This window comes from Epinephelus fuscoguttatus, linkage group LG8, assembly GCF_011397635.1.
Source record: "Epinephelus fuscoguttatus linkage group LG8, E.fuscoguttatus.final_Chr_v1".
NCBI classification, from domain to species: domain Eukaryota; kingdom Metazoa; phylum Chordata; class Actinopteri; order Perciformes; family Serranidae; genus Epinephelus; species Epinephelus fuscoguttatus.
The window spans coordinates 31,859,830-31,873,719 of record NC_064759.1 but is presented as its reverse complement, the minus strand read 5'-3'; the positions used below and the strand labels follow the sequence as shown (position 1 = coordinate 31,873,719).

General features: G+C 40.7%; 1 long non-coding RNA gene across 1 annotated transcript in view; it reads left to right on the top strand.

Moving 5' to 3' along the window:
* The window catches only part of LOC125893294 (uncharacterized), a 153,979-nt gene extending 141,416 nt beyond the window's left edge, over positions 1 to 12,563 (top strand). The window contains exon 3 of the long non-coding RNA XR_007449854.1: positions 12,120 to 12,563. This is a non-coding gene — a long non-coding RNA (uncharacterized LOC125893294). The remainder of the gene's footprint in view (positions 1 to 12,119) is intronic.
* The last annotated feature ends 1,327 nt before the right edge of the window (positions 12,564 to 13,890 follow it).

Here is a 13,890-nt window from a genome sequence, read left to right as displayed (position 1 = left end):
AAGTAATTGAGAATAAAGAAAGAGAAAGGTATATCAGGTGACTAAGTCCTCACAGGGAGGGAGGCCTTCCAGTGTTTTTTGAAGACAGAAAGAGATTCTGCAGACCAAACTGAGTTAGGTAACTTCCAACAATGAGGTACCACACAGGAGAAGAGTTTAGAATGAGGTTCCCCATCTTGCACAGACTGTAGGGCTTGCTGATGTTCATCGGCTGGTCCAAACAATAAGGTTTGTATTGTAGCTGTCGTTCATAGAGGCAAGCATTAGTGAGTTGAACGTAATGCAAGCAGCATCATTAAAAGAGGAGTTAGATGCTGTTTTTTACAGAAAGGATAGAGCTGGGTATCATCAGCAAAAAATATATAAAAAAAAACATGTGAGCAGATAATTGGATTAAGAGAGGTGGTTTATATTAAGAGAAGGGGTCCAAGGACGAATCCTTAGGGTACACCAGTGAAAGAAAGTGACGCTTGAACTCTTTTCCTTGCCTTGCCGCTCTGATGGATTGCCCTGTGATGGAGGACTCAAACCAAAGTAGCACTTGACCTGAGATGCCTAGTTTGGATATGGTTGACAGGAGGTTTATCATGTCAAAGGTTGCTGACAGGTCCAGCAAGATAAGATCTTATACCTGGGCATCATTTCTTACTGACTGTGTTACATAGGGTTAGTGTTAGTGATTAGAATCAAGTATTCGTCAAAGCTAGGCAATAATCAGCCATAACCTGTGATGCATTGTCACAGATTCAGTGAGACCTTTGACTGTGAGAACCAAGAGGGTGAGAAACATGTAGTTTGTAGTCCCCACCCATGTTTTCCCAAGAGTTCCTTCTTGGGACCCCTCTGTCTGAGGCTAACCAGGTTCAAAAACACACACACACACACACACACACAGCCTTGCTCAGATGCAAACACAGTTACAATCACATATATGAGCACAAGTGTGCTAATGCATATCTCCAAGTTGACATACGGACGTTTGGCCCTCTAGAGGATACTGTGAAAGCGCACATGCAACCCCTCTTAAGCCAGTGGAAATGATGTAAGTTAAAGCATACAAACAATGCACACACTAAATCCCGTCTCTGGTCAAACCTATAAAATGCGATATGTCCTTTAACACACTCAGCTGAAGCCGTGTTAAACGTAGACGTAAAAGCTGTGTTTCCATTGGGGCTTAAATAAAGATTTTACTGCAGTCGTGGAGCAGTTTGAATCATTAACCTATTTCAACACCCAAGGTAACACTATGAGCAGCTCGAGTCTCATCAAAGACCAGCTCTGTCAGTTGTAGTGTTACTCACAGAAAACAGAACACAAACTAAATTACAGCCAATTGTTGATGAGCATTTGATAAACACAAAGTTGTTTTTTCTTAATTCAGACTTTGACATGACAGTATAATGGTTGCAAGGAGGGCAGTGGAAACTGACCTAGTGTGGTGTTAGGAGAAGGTTGACATCAGGTCCTGTATGTAATGGCTTTTGCTTCAAACATATCCTGGAAAGGCTGGTGAGCTCATGGAAAACCTTGATCTTTTACAAAGAGTCTGCAGATCCCAGCTGGTTTTCTGGCTTCCCTTTAATGGCTGAATCACAGGATGGCAACAAACTACTGAAATGCTTTTGGGGGCAGCAGTAGCCAGATGATTAGTAGAAGAGACATTTACGTGGAATGTAGCCGGCTTAAATTCCAGGAAAGGCTGGAAAAGTGTGTGTGGTGGACGCGACTTAGCACGAGGTCCTTTCTTCTCCCCTAACGGCTCCTGCCAGAGTGCCCATCAGCAAGGCACAGAACAATTGCTCATCCCCAAACAGAACAATGCTTCATTGATTGGCATGTGTAAACACTTATTTTCACACAGGGAAATAAATTCTAGTTTCTCAGCAAATCTAAATGAATATCAAGTTTGATTTCAGTGATTTTATCTTGCCTAAAGTCAAATTCAAACAACTCACAGTCATATTGTTCAGTGTCCTTAAATATTTTGGATTGTAGATGTCCAGTCAGTGTTAATGGTAAATGTAGTGATTTAAAGCACTTAATTTCACAGTACCTGCTATATTGACCAAGAAAGCTGAATTGTCCTCCACACAGAGCCAGAGGTAGTGCCTACATATACCAGGTGAGGTTAGGCTTTCTCGGGGTTGGCATCGGTGAGGGCATCCATCACAAACTGCCCATGCTGAGATTTGTCGTGGAAGTGATTCAAGTTTATGTTGGAATTGCATGGCAATTTAAGCAAAGACACCACTATTCGGTATCAGCTCTCTGCAGCTCAGGCTCTGGAGGGTCCCCACCAGCCATTTCTTCTTATTCGGCTCATGAAGCTGCACCCTCGGTCTCTTCACACTGCATTTCTTCAGCCATATAGTCTGGTTTGAATAAATACAAGGCAGGTGAAATCCAGCCTGCAGTTATTCCTGCTTCCAGCTTTGTCAATTTCTCGTCAAATTACTTTGCTGGATGCAGGAAGACCAAAGGGTTTTGCAGCTGCAATCTCAGCTTTCTCTGTCAACATGGCACACGCTGAGGAATTTATTACTTGAATCGACAGCATTTACCATCAACACTGTCCAGACATCCAATTAAAGGGTGTCAAATTCTCACTTTGAAGCTGCATTTCTTTTACTTCAGAGTCAGTATGTTGTCAAGACAACGCTGCTATAAATTTATTTTATAAACTGGATGTGTTGAAAATGTTAGCAAACAGTTGGCTGATGACTTATCTGTCAAACATGGAGTAATATTAGCACTGACATTAATTGTAAGTCAGTTTTAAGTCACTTTTTTAAGACACTTTGCTGGCCAACTTCTGATGGGAATAGCTGACTCTATAGCAACTAATTACTGCACTTTGTTCATCAGCTATTTGATAACTGTATCTGTGAACAGTTTGGTGCTGAGCAAGCAGTGGATTTTTACAGCTACCTGCTGTTTTTCTTTTTAAGTGACACAAGGGAGATTAGAGCTGTGAGAGTCAGAACAATACACTTTTGGGCCAAAAAAACAAAACAGTGAGCTCAAAGATGTTAAAGTGCTCTGTAGAGCTGAGGGGAACTGCAGAGTTGGGTGACAGCTGTTGGTTTGTACATACAAGTGACACCTTTCACAGTACACACAGTCATTTGACCCATTGTTAATGTAAACATTTATTTGTGCAGCTTTAACTTAGATAAGAGAACGCTATTGCCTTCGTACAATTCCTCAGAGCTTTCAGGAAGCACTTATAATCACTGCTGTATCAATTCACACTATCAGACATGATGAATTATCATTTGATAAACTCTTTAGAGAGGCTGTTGTAAATATTAGTGTCAAAAAGAGATAAATTGTCTGTCGTATCTCTTCTTAGAAAGATCCTTTGCTTATAAGTTCAAAAAGGTAAATCCAAAGTATTTATTAGCTCTTCTTCGGATTTATGTATAGGGAAGTCCGCTGTTTTTGAACTTAGACAAATGGAGGTGAAGTGTTTACTACGTTCTTTTCATTTATCATTAGAGCTTTCAAGTGTGTTTTGGTAGTTTTGGAGACAAATTGAAGGGAATGTTTACTGCTCAGCACAATTTGGGGCCCTGATCTACTGACCCACAGAAGAGGATATGAGAGGAGGAGGAGAGGGTGATAAGGAAAGACTTAACGAGATATGAAAAGGTGTTTCAAGGCAAAGCTGGCAGCCATTCAAACAATGAGTCCATTACAGTTATTAAGCCACAGCCACACATACAATAACCTGCATTGATTTAACAGTAACGGAGCAATTAGGAGGTTATTGCTCCCATTTCTTTGCTTGCTTGTTAGTGTGTTAGTAGGCTATCTAAAACACATGTTAACACATTTTTGTAATATGGAATCTAAATGTTTAATGAAATTTTGGATCCGTGTGCAAATTAAATGTTTTTAAGTATGTTCCTTAAGAAAGAGTGCAACATTTTGGAAAAAATGCGTATTATTTAAACAAAGGTGATATAATGTGGTAACAAGTGAGCTGTAAATCTGCCGGACTATGCTCAGGATTTTCTATGAGTCTGTGGTGGCCAGTGCTATCCTCTATGCTGTTGTGTGCTGGGGCAGCAAGCTGAGGGTGGCGGATGCCAACAGACTCAACAAACTGATCCGCAAGGCCAGTGACGTTGTGGGAACGGAGTGTGACTCTGATGGTGGTGTCAGAGAGGAGGATGCTGTCTAAGCTACGAACTATCTTGAACAATGTCTCACACCCACTCCACCATGTGCTGGTCAGGCACAAGAGTACTTTCAGTGGGAGACTCATACCACCAAGATGTACCACTGAGTGCCACAGGAAATCATTCCTGCCTGTGGCCATCAAACTGTACAACTCCTCCCTCTGAGTGGCCCTGAGACTTTTTCACACACTGCAATAATCTAATTTAACTTGTGCAATAACCCCATTCACCCTGACATTCAGTCAGTATTCAGTATTCTGTTTGTGTAAGTAATCTTGTTTAGTTTCCAATAAATATATATATATATATATATATATATATATATATATATATATATATATTTATGTACGTTTACGTTTGTTAATAATTCCTGTTTATTTAACTATATATTTGTAAATACTGTTGTTTAAATTTCTTATATTTTCACGTATCTTTCCTCTCTTGCAAGGAGCACCTGTAACATAAATAATTTCCCCTCGGGGATCAATAAAGTATTTCTGATTCTGATTCTGATAAAGATGCTAGTAGGTGGATTTTGTTGCATTTGGAATGAGCCAGACTAATTGTTTTCCTTTGTGTCCAGTCTTTATGCTAAGCTAAGCTAACCAGCTGCTAAGAACAGACAGACATTTAACTCTTGGCAAGAAAACAAATTAGCATGAATAAGCATGCTTCCCAAAATGTTGAACTATTCTTTTAATATTGCGGAAATAGTTTAATTTTTTCCCCCATTTAAACTATTACATTAACTTCAATAAAAAAAACTGGCATGTGTGTTTATGTGGACATGTGTTTGCAGAGGTGCATACAGTACGTGTGCTGTGTGCCCACATGTTCATATGTTGTTTTACCCATTTTAAATTTATTTGTGAGGTCCAGAAGTTCTCAGTAGGACATTACATATACTACTTTTGGCTTCTCTCAGTCCTTCGGGGTCAATGTTAGGATTAGCCCTGAGTTAGTGTCTGTATATGTTTCTGTGTGTGGCTGTGTGTGAGTTTCCATTACTTCAAAGGCTGTCTGTGGCCCCTGAGGCCCTCATAGACACCACGCAGGTGTTTTCTTTGAGTAGACACATACTGTCAACATTTAAGTCAGGAGCCAAAAGCTCTCACACTATAAACCCTGGAAGGACACCCGCTTCTTTAAGTATAAAGGCTCTTCACCCACCAAACACTTGTGCTTTAGCTTAAAGCAATCAACATCTGCTGGAGTGAAGTGTTAGATATGGCTCCTGCTGTTGCTATAACATGTGAAAAAGCTTTTAAAAGTTCATTCCTTAAAGTTATACACTTTCACAGCCTGTTGCTTTGAGAATAAAAGCATGCTCAGGTCACACAGACACACCCACTAACTACTTAGCTAAGGTGATATAACACTAATGTTTTTATAGGCCCTGGGGTAGACAGAGTTTAACACGTGTGAAATACTTCAGGTCCATGAACCAAATAGTTTGAGAGAATTTTTAGGTCAGAGAATGCTTACAAAAAAAAAGGTCTAGGTGAAGGACAGATCTTCAGACAGACAACATGGACCCCTGTCACAACATTGTACTGTCTGTTGCTCAGTCAGCAGCACAATCCTCCAGATGCTCTCGCTCAGTTATTTTTTCTCTTGAGTCTCAGTGTGTAAAGCACACACTAACAGGAGTGGGCCAATGACCTCTCTCACCTGGAGGGTGAACAGTAACAGGGCATGTTGTCTGTCTGGCCGTCTGGATGGATGATCGCATGGCTGGCTGCTTGGCAGACTGTCTGTCCACCTCTGACTCTCTGTCTTTCTGACTTGTGCTGTCTCTGTCATGCTACATTTACTCAGAGGGATGTTTCTGGGCAGGAAGTTATAGGAATCTCATTAGTATTAAATTGTCTGGACAGAGATATATAGCTGTAGTCTAAAGACTCATTTATATTCCCTTTATGTATGAAAATAGATTAATTCATTTCAAACCTTGTGACCATCACTGCCTACACACTTCCATGCGTCCTTTATGTTGGCATAGAAACATCCACCAGATGGCGCTCGAGGGCAGAGTCAAAAGTTTATAACAACAAACATTGCAGCAGTGGAGGTTGTGTTAATGTACCTTTTAACAGTGGCAGCGTCGTAGATGTTTGTTTTTATCCACCATTTTTAAAATGTCTTCATCGTGTCCAAAATTTGTGTCTCATTTGACGATTTTTGGTGGTACTACTCTGTTTCTTCTGTGTCCTTAAGCTTTCAGAAAATGTACAAAGATTAGAGCAGAGTATGGACAGAAGGCTCTGTCCATGTCTGTATACGTATCTAACATTGAGCGTAAATGAGCCCTAATATGGCTTTTCCAGTGGCAAGTCAAACCATGCCATGTTGATGTGCATTTCCATTACCAATTGAGGCATGTTGAGTTGCGCTCAAGATGGACCCGAAGTTGGGTTAAAGTGGGCCTAGTCTCCCCCAAGCAGGTTGCGGTGATGTCAGATAGGCTTTGTCATCATTCAGGGATGATTCAGTGACATGTTTAAATAGCCTCTGCTGCTGTTGCCAGAAATAGCAGATACTTAAACGAAATCATAACAACAGCCTGGAAATCCATGATGACACTTAGCCGTCTACCAACAACCACTTCACAGAGCAATAGTAAACAGCACACATGAGGGCATTGCTTTTAAACGTCATTGACTCAAGACAAGCAGATAATCACCTAAAGACACACCTTCATGTAGGTAGCCCTGTAGAACTGAGTCAAGCCAATCCAGCACGTGTATGGAAAAGGGTTATAGATGATACCTCACCTCCAAACTGGTGAAAGCAGCAAGTCACAAGGACATATTTTGCCACCAAGACCCCACATTACTGCCATCATCTAATATAGTAACAATGAGCAATTCCATTAAAACGTATTGCGGTTGGACACAGTGGTTCATTTTGATATTGTCCCAACACTAATTTACCTAAAATAAAATTACCTGGATTTTTAATCTACTATGAAACATTTAAGTCTTCATAACAAAATTGTGTAATTTCTTGATTTTCATTGCTCGTCCACCAAGAATAACTCATTTGTTTTCAAGTTCAAAAGGTCAACCTAATGTCTCATTAGCCTGCCAGAATGAAGAAATCAAAAGTATTAGTCAGGAGAGACTCATTAGCGATGTTTAGTCTGAAGAGAGGGAAGACATGACTGGGTCAAATGGTCCGTTCAGATCACAGTCAAATGATAAGTAGCCACACCTTGAAGAAGAAAAGTTTTTCTTGGAAGGCCACTGATTGAAGCCAAAATTTTAAAAGTCATGCTAGAGAAGAGATTAGAGAGAGAAAAAAAAACTATCATTTAGTATCTATGGCAAATCATACAGGATGGGAAGCCTATGACACAGCTTTTGTCTTGAATAAGACAAAAGTTTAAAATATGCCCCCGGTCTACATTTGGCACCTGCTGATACTATAGAATTTACAACACATACACCTAAATCTCCCATATGGGCAGCAGAACTTTGAGGGTCTAGTTACAGTGTAATCTTATTAAATTCTTCCCAGCCCCCCTTCAGCCTAGTGGTCACAGTTTAACCCACAGGGGCCCTGCAGCTGAACCTGATGAGGGCACCTCCCTGTGGGTTCACCGCAGGATAAAATATCATAAGGATCTTGTGCACTGTCCTAGCAGCTTATACTGTACAACTGAGTTTGTCTACATAAAGAAAAAGGAGGCATTGACATAAACATGAGCTATAACGCTGTGCTAAAACTGCAGACATAGTTCAAAGAGTCCTTCTTAAAATCATTCTCGTGCACCAGAAATGTACCTTTGATATTTCTGGAATGTACAATGTTGTCAAATGGCTTACAGAATACAGTTACCATGTAGTTGGTGGTGTTATCCTAAAACAAAGCCTTGAGTCTGTGGTGCAAAACCCAAACAGTCTGGAAGTCCAAGCAGTCATTTTCCCATGTCCTGATGAAGGCCAACTGGCTGGTTTGTTCATGGTGACATGGCCAAATAAACCCTCTGCATTTGGTGTTTTTATCTTGAATACTCGCAGGCATCAAAAACTGCACATATGTCAGTGTAAATCTATGGCAAAGCATATATACAATGATGACAGTGTATGCTTTACACCTGTGTGTGTGTTTGTGTGAAAAAGCCATTTAACAGCCTTTTTTTTGTGCACTAAATGAGCCAAGGTATGATGCAATATTCCCTTGGTAACAAAGTCAGTTTAACATCTAACATTGGCTAATTCAACACTGAAACCGGAGGGATATGCCAAACAGGAATATGGTGTGTCCCAGAGGCTCTAGTGTCTGTGACCAGTAAAATGCTCAGTTTTCACTTTTGGCAGTTGTGTTCTTTAAAGGGAATATTGAATGATTGTTAAGGGTCATACACCATTTCATGCGCAAAACAAATCCCAGCAAGCTGTTTGCAGAACAGTGCAGTAGTTTCTTAGTAGTAATGCAGTCCAAGGGTTGTAATTGGCTGCAGTGAAAATAATGATGATCTGTAAAAATACAGGTGTGTAATATGTAGTAGTGTCTGAAGTACACACTCACTCTGTGGACATATTTCCTATCTCTAGTCTGCAGTGTGTCGACGTGCATGTTATGATCATGTGGCAAACCCAAGGTCTTTATGATCCTGTGGACTTTGTCTCATTATATTCATGTTATCTTCCTAAACTTGTTTAAGCCTGATTGAATTAATCTGTAAGTCCAGATGGTAATATGTCTGTCAGGACTGTAGAAGACAAACATAATGGGCAAGAAGGCATAGAGATGCTTCTGCAACTGTTGTGATGGTATTTAACTATTGCATTTGTAATTTATGATCATGTTAATAATGAGTGAAATCACTCAAATACATTATGTCTACGAATACCTCATTTTGTTATGCCTCCATCCTGGTGACATTGGCATGACATGGCATTATGTTTTTACGTTGTCCGCATTTGCATCTGTATGGCACAGTCTCATGAATGGGATATTTCAAGAACGCCTTGAGGAAAGTTTTTCAAATTTGGCACACCTGTCCACTTGGACTCATCGATGAACGGATTAGATTTTGTTGGTCAAAGGTCAAAGTCACTGTGACCTCACAAAATATGTTTTTGGCAATGATTCAAGAATTCTTATGCTAATTATGACAACATTTCACACAGATAGATGACAAATAGATGATAAATTGATGACATTTTATTTCCAAAAAGTCAAAGGCCAACTTCATTGTGACACCATAATGTTATGCAAAAACACCTTTCTGGCCATTGCTAAACACAGTAACTCAGGAACAGAAGGGGAGACATTCTAAAACGACTAAAAAGGACTCTCGTTTTTTGAATTAATGTTTAAAGAAGCAACAGATAGCATTTTTGCCTATATATATCATTATGATAATAATGTGGGTTGCACAGGGTAGTGTACACAGTAAAATCAGACTATCAGCATTTACATAGGTTACTTAATGGCTTTGCAATCTTTGCAATAAGCTTCTGCCACCGGGGACAAATTTTTGCAGAAAAAATCTGCTTTACGGCAGGAAATGCATCGTGTATTGCCAAACTGGTCGGTCAGCCAATTGGGGACTGGAGCTGGTCCTTATGAGGAACTGGCCAGGGCATGAGATAGTTGAGTCAGGAGCACAATGGCAGACAGACAAAGTTTGGAGATAAGTGAAAAACGGCCTCCCAAAAGAAAACGAGCTAATCTGTCTGAGGAGGTGAGGATGCACAAAAAGCAGAGTGATAAAAGAAGAGGAAAAACAAGAGTAAACCTCAGTCAGGCGTTGAAGAGATGGAGGGAGCTCCGTGACCAAAGAGGCTTCAAAACCGGTGTCCAGCTAGCTTTCTTTCTAATGGATCAGTAAGTAACACGGCTTAATGTTAGCTAGACGAGAGAGGACTGTACTGTACTGGCTACTAGTTAATTCCTATCTGGCCACCATTGCAGATCACTGCAACCAGGGACTGGGTAGTGAGTGTTGGTCGGCTGACATCCTCGTTGCCATTCTACGGCAGCCCTCGGACAGTGATTACCCCCACGCCACCGCCGCAGCAGCTACTGGACACCCAGCATTTCCGACCGGGAGAAGTGGAGTAAAATCCTCTCCTCTGCTCCTGTTTGTCTGGTGAACGCCTCTCCTCTGTCAATACACTCTGCCAGCAGTTTAATAATATTGATGCCAGTTGTAACATTTGAATCTTTTAGTAGTAAGCCATGTTCTAAGCAGGATAATGTATAGTGAGCCGGTGACAGTTGAAAAATAACTCGGCTGTGCGTTGAGGTTCCATTCCCCTGTCGGGAGTTATTTTTCAACAGTCACTGGCTCACTATCCATCATCCCTTACGTGTCTACTGTTGTTTGTACTGATACTGTACATATTGGTATAATTTACTGTGAGTTGTTTGTACTGGTACTGTGCATTCTGGTATAATTATTTGCATTACTATTTGTTTTTTCTTCAGATAAATCTGATAATTGTCGCTCGGTCTCTTCACTCTCATAGCATTTAGTAGAGTGTCCACACACCCTCTCATTCTACATATACATAGAGGTATACTGGTGGCTTTACAGCCTACATTTTATTGATTATCTCTGATCCCCACAGTCAATTTGGTCTTTGCGACATTGCAAGCAACACTGCTGACGCTAGGTGAGGCCATGCTAAAAAAAAACAAATCCTATCTGTTGCCTCTTTAAACATTTATTTTATTTTATTTTAAATGCACATGTAGAAATACTAGCTTCGGGGTTTCTGTAATATTTATTTGTTCACTTTTACCGAGGAGGCTGCTGACCCCCTATAGACTTCAATCTTCAATTGTATTCACTAAGCTAAGCCGCACTGCTAACCACTGAGACCCAGCCACTGGACGTACAGACATAAAAAAGATATCGATCATGTTGTCTCAATATGAAAATGATAGAGAAAGGGCATAACTCCCAAATCGTCGGAGTATTCCTTTAAAGTGTCTAGCTACCACCACTGACGCATGCTTTTTGGTGCTGGTGTGTTTTGGCCTTTACTTGTCTGGAGGCATCCAACCGCGAGGCAGTAATGCCAGTCTTTTATTGAGATCATACTACCAATTGCATGTCATTTATCCAATAATATGAAGCATGAATTATTTTTCTTCAAAAACACAATACAATGTGATGTCTAAAATGAAACATAGTATATACAGCCATACTAACAAAATGCAGTCAGCAACAAAACAATAGGCAACAGTAAAACAAAAGCAGCCTTTGCGTAAATGAAAACAAAGCTTTGTCTTTTTCCCAAAACAAATGCAAATGACAAACATATAAAACACACAGCACATCCACACAGATTGTACACGTTCACACAGCTGTCATCGAGGTTCTTACATTTACTTTCCACAGCACATCATGAGCGCTTTGATCATCAGAAGTAATGTTTACCTGCAGTGTCTCATATGGCGTCCGCTCTGTGCCCCTTATCACAGCCAAAGTGAGTGAAACCATCAGGTGACCTCATGCTAAGATGTGGCCCGTTTTCCCGCTTTGGTTTACATCCAAACTTCCTGTCTTCTCGGCAATGAACGCAACTTAGAGACCACGAAGAGTAGGGGCGTGTGTGTGTGTGTGTAGACAACGATGAGAAAATTACATTTGTGGCTTTTGAGACTTAAAATTCAGATTATTTGAACCTGTGTGCCTGCCAAAGAACGTATGTATATATGTATGACATGCGGGTTAAAACGAGAGACAGAGACAGAGGGAAAAAAGGTTACATAGAGGGAGGACTTATGAGTTATGACATATGGATTATACACAGATAAAGATAAAGAACAACGCAGAGAGAGAAGAGGGACCGACCATATGCTCAGATGACATAAGGGTTTGATTCCACACTCCAATGAATTATAACATTGTTTGGTTTCTCTACACAGTGAAATGATTTCCACACTGTTACCCGCTACTCCTCTTTGCAGGGATGGAGCCCTGTGGATATGTGTTCATGGGAGAGGCAGAGTGCCGACCCTGGAAAGGCTCATCCTGCTGTGAAGGCTGTTGTGCACTCGAGAGTCTCCATATGGACTTTACTACTGACAAGATCTGACCAACATCAGTGCATGACTGTTATAGGATAAGACAGTGTGTGCCTGTGTCTGCATGTACGCACACATACAAGCCACACCTGTAATCATTATATTGATGTAACAATACAGTCAGTACATGTTGCATAACACATGTTTTTGCTGTATGTGGACACAAAGCACACAGTGTTTTACATTGTGTAAGTGGAAGAATGTCAGACAGAATATCCCCAAAAATGAGCACAGCAGTTATTACTGCAAGGAAGGGTTTATTTAGAGCAACAGTTAAGGTTTAGAGCGAGGATTAAGGCCAGTTTAAGGTCATGACTTACCCATAAAATACAGGCTTGGGTTGTTGCATCAGCCTCCTACATCTGTTATCTTTTTTTCCCACTCTGCTCATAATTATGGAAAGGCAGATATGTCAATTCTCATTCAGAGTATGCAAAAATTAAGCAGTATAATTTTTCCCAATGGTGTCAAATTCACAACAAACTAATCAAGATAAGGTGGAGTAAGATTCTGTCACATGAAGTCATACAAGGTACAAATCCAGTGAAATGCAATCCCATCAGCTCCTTTAACTTGTGCACTGTAATTTAGTCCTTTTTTTTGCCTCTTCTTACATTGTAGGCTGCTGCTTTATAATTGTCCCTGTTTCTAGGTGGTTCTGGTAATCCATGGTTTCTGGTTGTGGAAAGATTTAACTGTAGTTTTGGGGACAGTTGCTTCTATTGTTTTACAAATTAAATCCACCACCACAGAATTCGTTGATGTCATAGGTGACGTTGACAGCGGTGTCCTGGAACAGGCTCCAGACTTGGCTGGAGATTGGCTCCATCTCAAACGCCACTGGGGGTGTGCGCTGTAGTTTGTTTTAATATCTTGACCTCAACAAGATGGCTGCATGGTTGCCCCCCTAAACTGTTCACTGCAGCCACCTCAAACAGTGTTTAACAATGCTCCAGAGTGGTTATTCCCCTTGTGGTGCACAGGGAGTTAGAACAGGGAGTTGGGACAGCAACCTCCATTCTATCATCTCTTGCCAGAGTCCTCTGCTCTGTTAGAAAAAGAGTCACCTGATAAAATGGCACTGTCCAGGATTTAGCCAAGTTTTGGTGAAACAAAGGATATTACAATTCCTGATATACTGTTGGAAACTGATGTGGGCACAGAAGTTGTCCAGTTTATTATCTAACGCCTGTACAATGGCTAGCAGGATGCTAATTCAGCAATAAGATCCACGCAATCTGGATCACAGCTTTTGTTTGAGTCCTCCATGCTTGCCACAGGGCCTTCAGTGTACGTATGGACGCAGAGATGGTCTTGCTTGTCCATGTGGTCAGGATCACAGCTGGTGCTCATCTTCCTCACCTTTTCCTCAATGTTTAGTGATGTTTACGTCACCATAACCAAGTGTTTTAGTTCCCTAACTTAAACTCATGTAGCTTGTGTGTACAGATATTGTACAAAGCAGGAAAGAGACAGAAGGGATGAACATCTGCTAATCCAAACCAGAAGATGAGAGATACGTTGGGATGTAAAGAAAGGCAATTAACAGGAAGATGAAAGAAATGTATTTTCAAAGCTGTGATTGATGTGCAAAGTTTTCATTTTGTGCAGACATTGTGCACACTGTAGTCCAAAGCCAGTACAGCTTGGTATT